Source organism: Stegodyphus dumicola, chromosome 5 (assembly GCF_044657685.1).
Source record: "Stegodyphus dumicola isolate Sdum_Otavi_A_Nest chromosome 5, ASM4465768v1".
Classification (NCBI taxonomy): domain Eukaryota; kingdom Metazoa; phylum Arthropoda; class Arachnida; order Araneae; family Eresidae; genus Stegodyphus; species Stegodyphus dumicola.
In genome coordinates, this window is record NC_140772.1 from 174,703,578 (window position 1) to 174,720,201 (window position 16,624).

The window sequence follows — 16,624 nt, forward strand, 5'->3', positions numbered from 1 at the left end:
AAGTGTACCAGTGGAGTTAAAATCAGAAGTGTTGATTAATATATTAGGTGATAAATGTAATAATGTTCTAACGTATGTTTCTGAACAAGAAATCGCGGATTATGATAAATTAAAAACTCTAATCTTGAAAGAATTTCAGCCAACACCGCGTGAATGTTTGAACAATTTTAAAAATGCACAGAGACATTTATCTGAATCGCATGTTCAGTTTGCGTCTCGACTCAGTGCAACTTTCAATTATTATTGCAAGTTAAGAGAGGTAGATGACTTTGTGTGATCTCATTGTATCTGATAAGTTGTATGAAACTCTGGATTCTAAAACAAAGGAACATATTAGTGTTCGGGAGGGTCAAAGTTGGTTCCCACCTAATCAATTGGGAAGAGAATGTGATTTATTTTATTCATCCAGGGGTAAATCTTTAATTGATACCAATAACACGCGAATCGAAACTCCAGAAAATAAAAAGCTTAATTTTTCCAAAAACAATCTTAGAAAAGCTCAGAGCAATTTCAAGGATTCAGGGAAGTTTGTAAATCAGGGTAGTAGTAAACCAGAACGTATTTGCTATGTTTGTGGGAGTAAAGGGGAATTATTTCACTTTGCGAGAAATTGTCCCAAACGGTTAGGAAAGGAGGAAAGTTTGTCTCCAAAAAAGGTATCTGGGTTAGAGATTGAATCGGATAATGCAGCTAGAAATAAGTTAGAATTTATTGAACTGTTGATTGATGGTAAGAAAGTAGAATGTTTAATAGATTCTGGAAGTGAATTGATAGTTGTAAAGAAATTCCTTTTTCCGAATAAATTATCAACTGGATGTATAGAACTCAAAAAGTTCGTTTGGTCACGTGGTTAAAGCGGAAACGGCTAAGTTTATTTTTTCTTTATGCGAAAGCAAAAAACAAAAAGAGATAGAAGCAGCGACGGTTGATGAATTGATAACAGACTGTATTTTCCCTCCTTCCTGTCTAAAAATGATCTGTTGTGACCAGGTGATGATTACGCAATATGAAAATGATTCCGTCTCTTCGGAAAGGAATTTTTTGTCTTTTATTTCTGCAGCCATTGAGGGAGACAGCGAAATAGATTTATGGCATATTAAAGATGAAGGATTACGCAATATTGTTTCCACTCTTATTAATGAGTATAAACCGTTAGAAAAGCCGCGCAGTGCAGACTTAAAAATGAAAGTAATATTAAAAGATGATATTCCAGTTTCTCAGCTTTTGAGGAGAATTCCTTTTGCTGATCAAAAAATTGTTGATAATCAAATAGATGAATGGTTAAAGGATGGGATTATATAAAGCCGTCGTGTTCAGAATATGCTTCGCCAATTGTTTTGTGTAGAAAAAAATCGGGGAAGACACGGATTTGTGTTGACTTCAGGCAGTTAAATAAAAAAATAGTTAAGGATTCTTTTCCTATGGCACAAGTAGAAGAGGTTTTAGATCGTTTGGGTGAAGCAAAAGTTTTTTCGACGTTAGACTTAAAGAATGGTTTTTTTCATGTTCCAGTTGAGGAAAACTGCACTAAATATTTGGCATTTATTACTCATGCAGGCTTGTACGAATTTCTAAAAGCACCTTTTGGTTTGTGCACGTCCCCTAGTGTGTTTCAAAGATTTATTTATAATGTGTTTAGAGATTTAATTCGGGATGACACTGTTGTTACTTACATGGACGACTTTATTATTCCAGCACGAAATGAGAAAGAAGGTTTAGAAAAGTTGAAACGCGTTTTGGAAGTAGCCAAAGAATATGGTTTGGAGATTAATCTTAAGAAATGCCAATTTTTGAAAAGAAAAACAGAATTTCTCGGGTATGTTATTGAGGATAGTACAATTCGCCCCTCTACTGAAAAAACCAGGGCTGTTCAAAATTTCCCGGAACCCCAAAACCTTAAGCAGATTCAAAGTTTCTTGGGCCTTACTGGGTATTTTAGGAAATTTATTGCCAATTATTCAAAAATAGCGAAACCATTAAGTGATCTTCGTAACGGAGCAGAATTCAAATTTGGGCCTGAACAAAAAGATGCATTTAATAAATTGAAAGAACTTTTATCCACAAGTCCGGTTCTTCATATTTTTAAACAAGGAGCACCATTAGAATTGCATACAGACGCAAGCAGTCATGGTTTCGGCGCTGTATTGCTACAAAAGTCAGATGATGGACAGTTACACCCCATTTACTTCATGAGTAAAAAAACTAGTCTCCAACAAGAGAAGCTATCTAGTTATGAGCTTGAAGTTTTAGCTATAGTAGAGGCTCTAAAGAAATTCAGGAATTACCTTTTAGGATCTAAGGTCAGGATAGTTACGGATTGCGATGCTTTCCAGAAGACCATGTTTAAGAAAGATCTAACCCCTAAAGAGATGGGCGTTACTTCTAGAAGAACTTGACTATGAAATTGTTCACAGATCTGGACAACAAATGAAGCATGTGGATTCATTAAGTAGAAACGCGGTCATGATGGTTACTTGTTCTCAGGGAGAAGTGACAGCCAAAATTGCAGCTGCGCAAAGAAGTGATGAGCGTCTTCAGTTGCTAAAATCCTTAGTCGAGCAAGGACTAAAGAAAGATTTTCTAGTGAAAAATGGAGTATTATACAAGTTCGACAGTGGTCGTGAGTTACTTGTGGTACCCGAAGCATTAGAGTTAGAAACTATACGTAGTATCCACAACAAGGGACATTTCGCAGTGTCTAAAACAGAAGATCTGCTAAAAAACGACTTTCATATTCCTAACCTTAGAAAACGAATTGAGCAAGTTATTTCAAATTGTGTAGAATGTATTTTGTGCGACAGAAAACGAGGTAAGAGCGAAGGATTGCTGAATCTCATACCAAAAGATAGTATCCCTTTGAGCACTTTTCATATCAATTTTATAGGACCATTACCGTCGACAAATAAGAACTACAATCACATCTTAACCGTGGTTGATGCATTCACAAAGTTCGTGTGGCTCTATCCAGTAAAGTCTACATCAGCTCAAGAGGCATTGCAGAAGCTGAAACTGTAACAATCAACTTTCGGTAGTCCTTTGAGAATTATAAGTGATAAAGGTACGGCGTTTACCTCTAAAGACTTTTAAAATTACTGTAGTCAAGAGAATATCCAGCACATATTCACAACTACCGGCGTTCCTAGAGGAAATGGACAAGTGGAAAGGATTCATCTCACTCTGATTCCAGTCCTATCCAAATTATCCATAGATGATCCAACCAAGTGATACAAATATTAAGACAAAATAACACGCCGAATAAATACTAATTCAGAAGTCAAACAACAAAAATCAACAAAAAACTTTAAACTTCCCGGCATGGTTCCGCTACGTAGACGATACTTTTACCCTGTTTGAAGGTAATAAAGATGATTTAAATAAAGTTCTTTCAACAATGAATTCTATTGATCCTGCTATTCAGTTCACTTTTGAACTTGAGACTTGCAATTCTCTTCCGTTTCTCGACATTCTGGTCACACGTAACACATCCAACTTCAGTACTACAGTTTACCGTAAACCTTCATCGGTTTGCCTTCCACCACACTTTAAATCATGTCATCCGACTAAACAAAAGTTAGCTTCATTTTATTCCTATATTTTCCGTGCTCTTCAAGTTTGCTCCTCCAAACTAGCCCTTGATGAAGAACTAAATTATTTAAAAGCAATAGCTATTGACAGGGGCTTTTCACCCAACATTATTAATCAAGCAGTTAAAAAATTCTCATCTCAACACACTAAAAGCCACACTCTTATTTTAGGAGATTATAAAAATTCTGTTGTCATTCCCTTCTTTCCATCAATTAGCTATAAAGTTGCACATATTTTGCAGAAGTTTAACTTTCGGGTTGTTTATTCTCCCATCAATAAAATTCCAACTTCTATACTCAAGGACCCCATTCCGGATATGAATTCCTGGGGTATTTATAGGATTCCTTGCCAGTGTGGTTTAATTTACATTGGCCAAACTAGGAGAGCCTTAAAATTTCGCGTCAAAGAACATGAGGCATATGTTAGAAAAAAGGAAACACAGAAGTCTTCTGTTGCTCAACATTGTTGGTCCGAAAATCACACTTTCAATTTTTCTGCTGCCAAAATTATTCAAAAAACATCTTCCATTGGAGAACTGGATTTTCTAGAGGCATTTCACATTCATAAAAATCTTTCTGTTCTAGTTAACGATCCCAATTCCAATCCAAATTTGCCTTCGGCTTTTAGAGAAATTATGTTTTAGTTCTGGTTTCGCCAACAGATGGCGCCACTTGCTTATTCTTGTCCAGGCTTTCTTATCTTATCTAATCATTATTTCCTATCTTGTTCATTTGCGGTTTTGCAGCTGAAGATGATGGTTCGGTAAAACCATCGAAACTAGTCCTGTGAAAATTTTGTAGGTATAACGCTGATTTTTGTTGTTTGACTTCTGAATTGATACAAATATGTTGAAGATGTACAAAGGATCTTGAACAGTAGCAGAAGCACAAAGAGTTCTCCATTTGAGCATCTCACTGGTGTTAAAATGAGAAATCGAGAGGACTTAAAGATTATGGAAATTCTTATTATGGAAGAAGAAAGAAATATTATGATGAAAGTTCGAGAAGATATGAGAGAGGAAGCAAGAAAAAACATTCTAAAAATTCAGGAAGAGAATAGGAAAACATACAAGAAGAGAAAAGAGGCACAAGTATACAATGTGAACGACCTAGTTGCCATACAAAGAACGCAATATGGAGGTGGACTAAAGTTAAGGCCAAAGTTCTTAGGCCCATATCGTGTAACAGCGAGGAAAGGCAAAGATCGTTACCAGGTGAAAAAAGTGGGACACCATGAAGGTCCTGGATGTACCACTACAGCAGCTGATCTCATGAAGCTGTGGACTTCTACTATATAGAACTATGTGTGGTTCTTCCACACTTCTTTCTTTTTGTTTTTTTTTTCCCTTTTTTCTTTTCTTTTTTTTTTTTCTTTTTTTTTAAATTTATTTTAAGGTGCTGTCTTGATGTTCCAGTGTTGCTGATCCGTGTTTTCGTGGACGAAAAAATGTCAGGAAGGCCGAGTTGTAGTATCTGGAAGTGCGACACAACCACCAGAGGGCCTCACCGATGCGCCAGCAGCGAGGTGAAAGAGGAGTATGACAGAGACTCTTTTGCTATCCCACGCGAAGGTGGTGAGATGTCTTGTCTACACGTGAAGGTGTAGAATAAGGAACTGTAGTTTTCCACGCGAAGGTGGTAAATTGACTTTATAACATTAGCAAGTGCGAGTAAGCACTAATCGGTTATGTGATAAGACTGGTAAAACTATACAGAATCCTGTTTGTATCAAACGGCACTTGTATTTAATCTAATTTGTACCTTTTCTGATTATCTTTATTAAATGTTCTGTGGTGCGGAAAACAACGTTGAAATTGTTATTTAGCATCTTCAACTCCCCCACTACATATATATATTACAGTCTGGGGAGTCAGCATTCTGCTGAATTGTAGTAAACGAGACGTCCAATCTACTAGACCATCAAAGACGCAGATTTGGATTGTCTATTTCATAGTTATTGAAATCATAATGGTATGTTTGTTTAAATTAGTACTGTTTATGAATGTGATAAAAATAAATTCTGATAAGCTAAGAAATGATTTATTTTCTATTAATTATGAACTGTAAATAATGTAACCAATTTTCTTCATAGTATTTACTAAAAAATTTTTTTAAAAAAGGGAGGTAGTCTTATTTATACAATTCTTGCACAGTGAGATACCAAGAAATAAAACATTTCAGGAATTTTCACTTAGTATATCTTGATGTGTAAAATCATGTTGTTCAACGCCATATTACTTTTTCACAGGAAAGTAATTTTATTGATCTGCATAAATCAAACTTTTTTAAGAATGATTACAGTTTCTAAGCTAACTTAAAATTTTCAGATTTAGAAAATATATGTTTAATGTAGCATTAATTTTCCATGGAATAGAAAAGGTTTTAAAAATGTTCAGTTGTTAGAGGGAAATAATATAAATGAGATTGTCCTGATATAGTTTCAGCTGAAAATGAAACTGAATTTTCGGATAGTGAAGATGAAATTCTCTGCATTTAAGAATTCTAATAAAACTGATTAATGTAAATCCTATGATTCATGTAGGTATTCTTCTGTTACCAGGACCAGATTCAGAAATGTGTGTCTATATGCATGCATTTTTAAATGTAGGTGCTCGTGTGTGCATGTGTATATTCTTTATGTATGTATGTGTATATTCATACACATATAAGCGCATACATGCATATACACATGCTTACATATATACAGTGGAACCTTGACATACGAGTTTAATTCGTTCCAGCATTCGACTGGTATAGCGAATTTCTCGTATCTAGAAACAAGCTTCCCCATTGAAAATAATGGAAATTCAGTTAACCCGTTCCACACCCCAAAAAATATCAACATTTTAATATCAAGTCAATTTTTCCTAATAAATAACACTGGTAAATAATATAACCATAGTTTAACTTTCTTACCAACCTTTTAACTCCTTCTCATTAATCCACACTAACAACAGCTTCTCAACATCTAGGAGTACTTTTATGGTGCTTGGAAGCAACGATAATTCCTTTGGCTAAATCAAGTTTCTTAATTTCTTCCTGCTTCTTCAGAATAGTGTAGATTTTCGATGTTGAAAGGCCGCAAGTCTTCGCCAATTCCATCACCATGCTTATGTTTATCTATGATTTCTTTCTTGATATCGACGGCCATGGTCTCCTTATTTTTCTTTGCAGCACTATCTGAGGCAACAATCTTCTTGCGAGGCATCTTGAAATAATTATTTTCACGTTAAATGTCAAAAAAATTAACTTGCAAGTGCAGAAACACGCACATAAAAGAACACGAGGGGATTCCTTGAGTTGAGCCGGATAATGAAATGGCGCCATTCATACCAATAGCCTGGCTCATTGCTCGTTACTCGAGTCGATGTTCGTATTTTGCTCATACTTTCCTCGTATCTCGAGGTTTCATTGTACATTTCTGAATCCCGTCCTAATAACAGAGGAGTACCTTTGCCAGTATTGCAACAGAGCTAGAATGAATTATTGTGTTAAATATGTGGAAAATGCATGCTTAAAGTACTGTTATTTTCTAAAAATATTCTGTATGTCGATTTTTTGCAAGAAGAAAAAATAGCTAAGAGCTGTTAATTTATTTATTAGTCCAAAGGGGCTTTGTCCCTAAAGGACTATTGTTTTTGTTTTGCGTTGGTTCACTATAAATATCCGTTTCACTTTTCAAACTGTTCCCACCAAATGTTAAGAGTCCCTAGTGTGGGATTAATACTCTCTATCTTAGTGCCCTCTATAACTATGTTAGTTATCTATTGCTAGTTTAGGCAAGATATCTAGGTAGTCATCATAATACGTACCTTATTTTTTATTATTTTAAAATTAAATTGAAAGTAATAAACTAGTTTTCAAGAATGGAGTTAAAATAGATTTGCATTCAACTCTGGTTTATTGTGTTAATGATGTTTTGCTGTAACAAATATGAATTTTTTGTTTAAGTATAATAATTTAAAATGTTTCTTCTAGAGAATGAAGTACTGCCACTAAGTCGTATTGGATATGTTGCAAGGTAATTTTCTATTCTACATTAACTCAATCTTTATGTCCTGTTACAGATATATTGGCAGAAATAATGAAAACCTGATATTCAAAAAGAAAAATAATAACGTTGAATGTAGTATATTAGATGGTTAACTGCGATTTGGCAGCTCATTAATAATCTTACACATATTGAATACGAATAATTTTGACAATTACTGATATTTTCAATAGTATAAAATTAGGCAAGAAAGCAGCTTTAGTTTAGCACCGATTTTAAATACAACTCTTAATTTCGAAGGTGATCCTGCACACACAGGTCCCGTGTAATAGAAGGCTCTCCAACAACCCAGCGGTAAAGTCGCTGAACACTGGTAGTTCAGTTCGACGTTCGAATCCCGCGAACGGTCTGTCTGAATGGCCGTTTCCGTGGTTTTACCCATGTGTAATATGTATATGAGCCAGTTTCTCTTAGAAAGTCCTTCACGAAGGCATTCCTCACCTTAGACAGATAGCCCTATTGTGCTTTGCAGTAATCAAATAAACCTAAACCAAACCTGTTACAGATGTATTTTTATGTTACTAAAATAGTAAAACTTAAAACTAAACTGGATGGCACAAACAACCCTTAGAGAGCCATGGCTGGCAATGCCTTGATATCTACTTTCTAGATGGTGAGCTCTGTGGTGTTTGGGCATAAGTGGTCAGCTTGTTGCAGGCCCCCTGGTATTAAGTCCCAAATGGAACTTGGTACTAATTTTATCGACCCACTCAAGGAATGAAAGGCTATTTCAACCTTGCCCGGCCTGGGAATCAAACACCGGACCTCTGGCGCTGCTGCGTGATACACTAGCCACTGTGCTACCGAGCCTCCCTAAAATAGTAAATTTATGAAAATTATAAAAAAAAATTCTAAATATCAGGGTACTTTTCCGTTTCACCGGCGCAAATCTTGTCAAGCAGACTTTATTGGCGACAACACACAGTATACACATAAAAAATGTTAAGAAATGTTAGTTCTAAGAAATTTTTATTTTAAAGGCATAAACATTTTAATATCGTTTAAAATTTTGTAAAATGATAATAAATAAAGATAATGAATTTGTATTTGTAAAAAGAGATTAATTTAAGAATATACTATGCTTTCATGGTACAACATTCTGATTCGCCGTTTCATATCACGTGACCTCAAGTGATCTCATCTCATGTTAAACTACGCTAATTCTCTCAGTAATTATCTACATTAATTTCAAGTTAAATCATAATTTGGAATACAAGTTTAAATGCAAGAATTATTTCATTTCGTATGAATAGCTTACTCAGAAATTATGTACAATCGCAGTGCTTTACTTTGCTAGTGCATTCTCATTAGAATTGATGAATTTAACCCTTGATTTTGCCTTTTCTATATTTTTGGGTGAGCGTGTCATTGCATCCTAATCGATTTAATTAACACGAATGGCCTTAGGACATAAAATTTAACTATCTGGTAAAAATTCGATGTAATTGTATCCCAGTATTGAAAGAAACATTCAATCTGATAGAAATAGCTGCAACGTGTTTTGAAAATGAAATGTAAAAGGTTACCAGCAAGGATATTCTGTTTGGCATCGGTTGTACAATTTTGGGCGACTTTATCGCTTGCACCGGCAAAATGGAAAAGTACCAATATTGGTTTGACAAAGGTAAGATGTAATTGAATTTAATAAGTTGGAAATACTGTCTGTCTTTCCATGAGTTAAAAAATAATTTCAAATAAAATTTCTTTTTCAGCTTTTCATGTTATTCGTTTAATGTTATTGTAATCTGATTTATCATATTTAGTCACATATTCCATCCCTCTTTGCACTATAGTATATAATTCAAAGGACTTATCAGTTTCAGCAATATTTTTTTTACCAGTATACATTTTTACCATAACTCTGTTTCTAAATCATATCCTGAAAAATTAAGGAGTAAAGTACACAAAGAAGGAAAATATGCAAGTAAATAATGGCGTTTAGTGTTGTTTATGTGTCTAATATCTGTACCTAGATTGTAATTAGTGTTATGTGTCTAATATTTGTACTAGATTGTAAAAGTTATAAAATTCTGTTAGCTTTTATTCTTTTTTAAATTGAGATGCTTCTTTGCACCCAAATGGTTAAAGCCTTCCAGAACTGGTACTTTGATCTAACTTCTATTCCTAATAAATAATCCAGCTGCATACAGTTTACTCAATTTCTGCCATGTGTAAGGTAAACAGTATTAGCTTTTTTTAAATATATCTTTTACAACTATTACATCAGGTAGATTTCTTTCATATTTTGCCTCAATTGAATCAACCTGCTAATTAAGAATTTATTAAAGTTAATATGTTACATTAAGTTTTTGTGTGTATAATTCATTTTAAGTATGTGCAAGCAAATGCGTACATTAACAGTTACGTAAAATTATGTTTTGGGTATCAAATTCAGAAATTTTTGGGCTGTTTTTAGAAATGATTTATACGATATTAATATTGGTAAAAAAATTCTGTGGCTTTTATATCAGAGTATATATTTTAAAATAGCTGCATGATATGGTAGAGGTAAAAAGCTTCATGTGAATCATAAATTAATATTACGTGGAAATTTTTCATTTATTTAATAAAGAAAATATTCAAGCCACAATTAAATTTTTTTCACTGGATTATTTGCATACAAAGTTTGCAGCAAATATTTCCTGCAACAGAAGTGACAATTTTTATTTTGCCAAGACAGGAAATTTAGTTAGTGAAAGCAGTAACTCTATTTTGGGATGTTAAATAGGAAGGCAAATTTTTGAATTTAAATTGATTTTTGAAGGAAGACTTCATTTAGTCTTGCTATGACTAAATGAAGTACTGATCTAATATATTTATAATATTTTAAATTGAGAAAGACAACAATAATAGATTACAATACATTGCAAGATTGGCTGATAAATGTAAAATTTTTACATATCATAATTATGTGTGTAATTAAAACAGAAGTTTCTCAATTAACTTACATGCAAATTAATATTTTCTTTAACATGTTTTGGATAGACTTAATTTTAATAAATAAATATGTATATATTTGTGTATTATCTGAAGATATGAATGCAATATTTGTGACATTAAACATTCATCTTCAAGGAAAATAACAATGTCAACTTCATAAATACTGGAGAAGGTAAGTTTTCTACAATTTCCTGATCTATATTTAACAATTTTAAAATTTAGCACACTCATTCAAATAATCTAAATGTATGATGTTTACTGAATTTGGTAATTAACTATATTGTACTTTAGATAGAAATTAACGTAGATATTCCCCGTATTTTACGGTACAAAAACTTATATATTTGATAATAATTGACCTAAATCTTCCCTATGTTTTCTTTGCATATGCGAATAACTGGTAAAAATTTAGTCCGATGTCTTCTCCTCTTTCCTGTGCACATTTTTGGTAAAAAATTTGCATAAATCTCCAATTACCTATTTACTGCATTTTTCATAAAATGTGCTTATTTTAATCTCATATTTTTTATATAAATCTATGCAAAAATGATCTGCATATTATGATTAAAAGATAAAATGTTAATTTGATATCATATTTTTACATATCCACCTTTTAGGTATGTACAGCAATATGGAATAGATATAACTGGAAAATTTAAATGCAAAAAAATTAATTTCTATTCAAAAATTATGTAACACTTAATGGCTGAAAATCACTTTTAATATTTCATTTCAAAGTGACTACAAAATATGCAATAAATTTTGTAAACCTGAGTTCTATGTTTTAAATCAATGCTATCGTTCATTTACATGGCATAAGAAAATGTCCTTCGGACAAGCAAATAATTTATTTAAAGTGTTATTTAGTAATAATGAATTTAGTAAACAACTGTTTGCTACAGTTGTTTACTAAATTTAAATTTATGAAATGAATTTAGTAAACAAAAATGTAAATGAACGATAGCATTAATTGATTTAAAACATAGAATTGATGTTTATGATATTTATTGCATATTTTGTAGTTACTTTGAAATGAAATATTAAAAGTGATTTTCAGCCTTTAAGTGTTAAATAATTTTTGAATAGAAATTTAATTTTTTGGCATTTATTAGTGCATTTAAATTTTCCAGTTATATATATTCCATATTGCTGTACATAACTAAAAGGCAGATATGTAAGAATTTGATATAAAAATGACATTTTACCTTTTAATCATAGCATGCAGAAAGTTTTTGCATAGATTTATATAAAAAATATGAGATTAAAATAAGTACATTTTACGAAAAATACAGTGAAAAGGTAACTGGAGATTTATTTACATTTTTTTGTAAAAAATGTGCATTTAGCAAATTTTTTACCAAAAAATGTGCATTTATACACAGTAAAGTGGAGAAGACATCGGATTAAATTTTTACCAGTCATTCGCAAAGAAAACATAGGGAAGATTTTAGGTTAATTACTATCAAATATATACGTTTTTGTACCGTAAAATATGGGAAATATATACGTTAATTTCTATCAAATATATACGTTTTTGTACCGTAAAATACGGGAAATATATACGTTAATTTCTATCAAATATATACGTTTTCGTACCGTAAAATACGGGGAATATCTACCTAATATATACGTTTATATACCGTAAAAAATCGGGGGAAATTTACGTAAATTTTTACTAAATATATACGCATACGTGAAGCTAAAAATTGAGATTTACGTATATGCGATAAATATACATAAATTTTTACTAAAAATATACGTAAATCCCTGAAATTTACGTATATTTGAAATTTACGTATATTATACGTAAAAGTTGCGAATGAACAGTCTCTCGCGTAAATATACCTAAATTTTACGTAAAATTTACGTATTGTAAAACGCAAAAATATACGTAAATATATAGTAATTGCCACTGGACACTTTTTATGATATTTTTACGTTCAACTTGAACGTTTTTTATACGAAAGGCCATTCGTAAATTGCACGTATTTTTCTCGTGCAATTTACGAATGCATGCTGCCTGGGAGGAGGGGCCAACCCGCGCTAAAAGTGAAGCACTGCTTTGAAGTTTGGGTCACCAGATGGGGTGTTCTTTGTTTACATTCAGAAGCTCGCTTGACAAGATTCTGATAGTATTTCGACACACGACAGTTCCATAGAAATCGAAAAAGGAACACTTTCGCATGAAAGAAACATTCATAGTGTGATAGATAATAGCAATTTGTATAGTTTAATGACATTTACGCAAAAATCACATCTTGGTTTTTTTTCGATAACTAACAACAGCGATTTTGATTATGAATTTGTTTTATAAAATTATGAGCTGTTGCACTACAAAAATATAGATTTTTAAAAAAATGTGCTTAAATGCTTAAAGAATGAAAAATACCTTACAGTACATTTAAAATTGTATACGTCTTTCGATACCCTTGATAGAGTATTCGCTACTTTTTATTTTATTTTCCAAACGTCAAAATGTTTTAAATAAAATAAATTTTTTTCACATCCATATATTATTGTAACATGTACCTTTTAAAATTTCTTAGAGGAGAGGCTTTACTGCAGCTCATTTTAAACCCATCGTTTTAATTTTATATATCTGAAAAATAATCACTTTGGGCTTACACGTTTTATAAATATAAAATTATGTATGTTAAAATATTTGTAATTAGACATATAGGTCAGATTAAGTTTTTATTAAATAGAGTAACGCATGCAAGGGCTATCTGCCTAAAGAAGAGATGCCATCGTGGAGGAATTTTGAAGAAAAACTGACGTTTGAGTGGGTATTAAAAATAATACTTACAATTTTGATTCAAATTATATTCATATATATTTTTTATGTAAAACTTTTGCGTGTATGCTAAATTAGTGTAAATTACTTTACACGAAAAATATAGTTAATGCACAGAAATTAAAGATTTGCACATGCCGGAAATGAAAAATAGGAAATATGTATGGGTATTTATGCATGTGCTTGCAAAAAGCATGTATCTGCCTTTGACAAAATACTTAAATATTGATTAAATTATTTATAAATGTATTTGAAATGAAGAATTTATTCACTTATAAACAACTGTGAAAGTACTGTGAAGAAATCTAATGATTAAATGTATCTAATTTATAATGATTATAAATGTTATCTAAATATATAATAACCTTAATATTGAATTGTAAACATAAATTGAAATCCTGTTGACAAATACGTTATAAAACTATTTAAGCAAGAATTGTTCGTATTGGAAAGCAATCTGTTAAAAGGTATTGTAAAGCAAATGCTATGAGATGCGCACTTAAGAACGTAATAAAGATTTTTGGAATATGTATTGTTGAAATGAAGAGTAAAAAAAAAAAATTTGATAAGTATAATTAAAAGAATTATTCCCCTTACATTTTATAATAACTCAGTTACAAGTTTTAAATAATATTAAAAAAAAAAAAAAAAAAAAAAAAAAAAAAAAAACTTATTTTATTCCCCTTCAGAAATGTTCAGAGAAAGTCAAGTTCTATTTAATACCTATTTAATTATTAGGAATTAGCGAAATACTTATTTAAAGTATTTCGCTAATTCCTAATAATTCTCTAATTTAAAATGAACCGAATAGAGCATTAATTATAAATTGACTTACATTTTTCGATTTAAAAGATGCCTCAGAAGCCAAAAAATCATGTCATATTTAAGTAATGTCATATTAAGTAAGTATTTTAGGAAGAAGCTCTATAAATAGAAGAGAAATAATGCATAATTTTAATATTAATAATACAATAAACTTTGATCTTAATTTTTGTACCTTAACCGAATAAAATCGAATTACCTTAATTTAATTAACGAAAACTTGTGAAAATATTTCATTCAAATTAAATCATTCTGAGAAAACTGTCCTGTGAAAAGTATAGCATTTAATTCCGTTCAGAATGAAATGTTGTTTAAAAATATGTTGTTTTCACATACTTAGGACTCTGAAGTGTTGTAGAAAAAGGAAAATATATACATTTATATGTATATTTACGACGTAATTATCAACGGTAAATGACCCAATGTTTTGGTCACCACGTAGGGATCGCCGGTGCTTCAGAGCAGGGTACGGGAGAAACTTGTTTAGGGCGACTCCATCTTACTTCCTACCTCCATGAAAACAACGGAAACAGAAAACGTAAACAACGGATGTTCTCTCCTAAGCACATATGTTCTGATTCGTAACAGCATGAAATCGCTAAAGGCGCAGTGTTCCCGCTAATGGAACACCCGGATTTATTCAATGATTCTGCGTATGGTTTTTGTATGAAAGATTAAAAAAAAAATATAGAACACATAATTTGAAGTACAGCCAGCAAAATTATGCCTAATTTTTTTTCCAAATAAAATTTTTTTATATCTTTAAAAAAATAGAGAAAATTACTTGGAAAAAAATGGATTTTAATAAGACATAATGAATGAAAATTATGTGTCTCTTTGTGATATGCTGCTATCTACTGTTTAAAAAGAAAAGTTCAAAGTATATTATAAAGGCATTTTTATCTATTTAAGGTTGAATTTAAAGTTTCAGAAGCGATTCAATTTGAGTGTTCCATGTAGTGGAACACTGAGCCGCAAAGGGTTAAAAGATACTATTCTTTTAAAAGGTCCACATGTTACGATTTTCAGAAATACATTTTAAGATTGTAAAATATAATCATCTTATATTTGACCGAATATCATATTTTAATAATCAACAGGCTGCAGTTAGCCCCCCAAAGACAACAGTCAGCAGCTAATTTCTACACTTTTAAACTATGGGATTATTACAAGAATTTCTGAATCATGTGTTTTTAAAAACATTCTGAAGTCGAAATGACATCATAGCAAAGAAGCGCCATTTGAGCATGATGCGGTTCATCGCTGGCTATTCAAAAACTCTAGAAAACCACACTGTTTTTGCATTATATAATTTGACCGCATTTTTGCAGTCCGTTTCTGTTAAATTCACTACTTTTGTATAGATGTCAATATGCGGTCTCCGATGTTGAAAAGCAGTCCACACATTTTGAACGCAGACGAGTTGGTTATTTATATACCGTGCCCAAAATGCATGTTTACTACTCGAATAACCTTGGTTTGCAATATGGCTACATCAGGTGTTACGGAATACTGCCAGAGCGCATAATAATTCCCTTTTTGTTCCCTGACTCTTCGAAATATAACATCTTGGCTAAGGAACAAGGACATCTAAATCCGGTACTTTCTAATTACTATCTCAAATGATTTGCACCACAATTAATTTATAATCTGATTTAATTTTACTCATCATCTCTTGCGAAACAAAATACAGCTATGATGTCAAGGTTATTTGATAAGAACTATGAGCATTCGTATTTTTTTCACTCATAGTAAAACAAATGAGAGCAGATCAGTGGCGTAGCTAGGGTGGGACAGGTACAGGTAGAAGCTAGGACAGCACCTCCGTAGTACCACAACTAATTGAGGTATTGCTGAACCAAGCTAACTGTTAAACTTTCCGCCCCAATTTTGAGGGAGAACACCCCGGGGGGTGGTCCGAGGTTCTCCCGCCCCTCTTCTTTTTACCATCAACCACTTGAGAGGACTTTCTGAGATAACTGAGTTCTGGTATTAATAGTGTACACAAATCATATTGAGAAAGGACTGTCCTTGAAAAGTTCAACAACTGATGCTTCCAAAAGCATAAATGTAAGGATAAATGTCTTTTCTAAGGCGGAAGGTGTAATAAGCAAGTCTTCGGAGCTCCCGTCTATCAGCATTGCGTAGATAAATGAAACTGTTGAAACATTAAAATGAAATAAAAAAATAATAAATAAAACAAATAAAATAAATAATGAAAAATAAAAAATAAAAAAATATAAATGAAATAAAATAAAAAAGACAAATATGGTTTACTAATTCAGAAGTCAAACAACAAAAATCAGCGTTAATTTACAAAATTTGTTGTTTGACTTCTGAATTAGTATTTATTCGGCGTGTTATTGTGTCTTAAATATGGTTTAGTAACATATGGAGATGAATAAGCATTAGATATGACAAATATCGAGTCCG

General features: G+C 31.9%; 1 protein-coding gene and 1 long non-coding RNA gene across 3 annotated transcripts in view; one reads left to right on the forward strand and one right to left on the reverse strand.

Moving 5' to 3' along the window:
- Positions 1–16,624, reverse strand: part of LOC118191077 (insulin-like peptide receptor) — a 586,597-nt gene that overhangs the window by 233,967 nt on the left and 336,006 nt on the right. The window lies entirely within an intron of this gene.
- Positions 1–16,624, forward strand: part of LOC146997344 (uncharacterized) — a 116,876-nt gene that overhangs the window by 77,695 nt on the left and 22,557 nt on the right. The window lies entirely within an intron of this gene.